Below are 3120 nucleotides of genomic sequence, written 5' to 3' on the forward strand. Positions count from 1 at the left end.
GTAAAAAAGATCATTTTTAAAAAAAAATTTCGGTCAGTCAAGGCAATGTGAAAAAACAACGCGCTGCGCCACTAGGGTTAACCCTAGATAGGTGACAATACGAGGGAAGTGCCCTAAAAATGTTTCCTTTATACGTATCACTTTAGGGTGTACATGAGGTATTCTACGTCAAATTGTCAAGTTGTTGACTCTGACCCTCCCAAAAATTGTCGGCGATTTTTTTCGTGATAAGGATGTGCAAAAAAAGATCTCTATTTTTTTTATTTTCGGTGGTTTTACGGGGGTTTCAGCATAATTACTGTACAATTTAACGTATTTCAATGAATATAAAAAGAAATTTATTGTTCATGCTATAATAAAATATATTTCTTTCAGATTTTCTCTCACACTTCCTGCCGCTATATGCGTCGAAATTCGATTTGAAAAAATGAGGAACAACTGAAATTATGTAAAATACGTCACGATAGTTATTTTTTTAATGTTCACAAATATTTCGGATCTAAAAAAAATTTGTTCAAGCGCTAAAGAATAATGTTAATCGACCTAGATCTATTTTATTTAAATTTTTTTCTTATCTTTTCAAGTTTTGAATTTGTGTTCACTCTTAATGCTCATAAGATCATAGAATACTTACAATTCTCATGAAAAACTGAAAAAGAATTACCATTAACACTAGATCGGTCGCACTATGAGCATCGCGCAGCGGTTTTTCGAATTTTTCAGATTACTCTGTGGTCATGCCTCGGAAAAATCTCAAAAAAATTGAGATCTGAATTACAAGTCTCTAGAATGGTCCTATGGAAACAGTTTATGCAAAATGGATCCCTAGTATGAAATATAAAAAAAGGAATGCACGTCGGACCCCGAAAAGCCGCGCCGTGCTCGCAGTGCGACCGGACTCGTTGACAAAATTTTTCGGGCAACGTTGCCGCGTCAGCACACGTGGTGGTAGTGAGCGCGCCAAAGCCTTCGGAAGAGCGTGGCAATGTTGCACTCCGGAAAGCATTGCTGCGCGGTGCTATGCATGCGACCGACCGCGTTCGTAACTTTCATGCGACCGATCTAGTGTTAAAGACCTCGCTATTAGTTCATGAGCTGTTGAAGCATGTCATACAAAATGAGTTAATCGTTGACGCGCACCCTCTAGGAAATTGATAACGATTTTTTCGTCAGAAATTTTTCTTTTTTGGCGAATTTTTACTACCCGGAAATCATATATCCAAAAGGGGCGCTAAACTAAATTTGAAAAAATTGGAAGTTTTTCTTTAAGCTTGCCAGCAGTAAAAAAAATCGTCATCAAGTTCCAAGAAGGTGAGGGTCTGTGGTTGACTTATTTGGTATGGAATGCTTCAATAACAGCTCATGAACAATTGGAGAAGTCTTCCATTGTGATTCTGTCGAATTTTTTCATAAAAATTGCAAGTATTTTATGATGTTATGAGTTTTCGGAGCATTTAATCCCAACCCAAATCGAGAAATGAAAAAGAAAAATGGAAAATAAACGAAACACATCCAGGCTCAGTACCATTATTTAGTAGCGATTGGAAATTGGTTTTGAGGTTTCAAATAGTTGTGGATTTTTTCAAATAAATCAACCATGACATATTTAGCGTCATTTGAGTTTTTCTTCAATAATTTCCTAATTTCGACGTTTATAGCATCAGGGAGTGAGAGAAAAAATCTGGAAGGAGTAGATTTTATTAGGGCACGAAAAAACGGAAATTTTTCTTTCTTTTACATTGAAATTGATTAAATTGTACGCTAGTTATGCTGGGAACCCTGAAAAATTATTTAAAAAATCACATGTCTGCAGTGGATTATTTGAAAAATGTCTAACAATTCAGGAGACCGTGATTTATAAACTTTATCGCCAAAAATACTGGTATCAACTTTTGAGAGCGACAGTGTTAACGACTTGCCGATTCGACATGAAATACCTCACATTCGACAGCTTATGATATTTCTTCCCATATTGATGACGTCAATACTGCAGATCATAGAATAAAAAGAGATTTGTTTTGCTTAAGGATATTGAAACGATATCAAGAATATCACATTCTCAGCTCAATTTTTTCTTCAGTGTCCCGCCATGAAACATCATGTGTTATTAAATAACTATAAAAATTAAAGACGGTATATTTATTAGCGTCAACCTGATCAATAGTGGTCCAGAAATTTGTACAAAACATTAACAGTGGGAGTCATTGGCAATAACTCCTATAAAATCAGAATACCGGTTTCATCAATAATGCATAGTTAAAAATGACATTACAATATCATTGAAAGTGGGGGACCAAAAGAACCTATTTTACAAAATCAAGAGTGATTTTCACCATAAACTATGTTTTCATTTTTTTTTTCAAGATTAATTCAAATTTAAATTCAATTGACATATTCATTACAGGAACATGGCTGAAGAGTTGAAATTAATTCTATACCGTAATAATATTGACCTCATATCCCCTGATTTTTCATACCAGCAGGCTGCAACGTCCAATAGACGATTGTTAGCATTACTCCTCATTCATTTATTCACCGATGAAGAAATTTTGAGAAGGCGTGTGAACAAACGGCCGCGACTGAATCCATCCAAATTGAAAATTATCATACGTAAGAGGAACTCAGCATTGTTCGAATGTGCAAAGAACAGGAATATATCTTTTTTACCCGAAAACTCAATAAGTTTAACGATAGTCACTGTTAACTATGTCTTTTAGGTATTTTCAAAGCGTGGTTGAAGAGTCAACGCTATCCTTTGCCCGAATTTGTACAAGAAATGAGGAAGTTAAAGTATTACCTGAAGAAAGAATTACATGAAAAGAAAGCATTCGATTACTATCTAAGAAGAAAGGTAATGATAATTATAAGATCAATCGACCCGAGTAGGAATTTCATCATTTACCCCAGCTCAAGCTTAGAGCTTAGAGAGATGAGATGACTTTGTCTGCCGGACGGATTTTGATATGATTAAATTGAACTTTCATTGAAAGGTCGATGTACGAAATGGAAGAAAATGATAAGGACCACCACCTGGTCTAATATGCGGATTCGTTAAGGGAAAATGTGATCGATTAGTCATCCTATTCTAAAAAGGAGAGCATGTTGAAAATCTCGAATCGA

This window comes from Diachasma alloeum, unplaced genomic scaffold (assembly GCF_001412515.2).
Source record: "Diachasma alloeum isolate Michigan unplaced genomic scaffold, Dall2.0 Dall_scaffold_00824, whole genome shotgun sequence".
Taxonomy (NCBI): Eukaryota; Metazoa; Arthropoda; class Insecta; order Hymenoptera; family Braconidae; genus Diachasma; species Diachasma alloeum.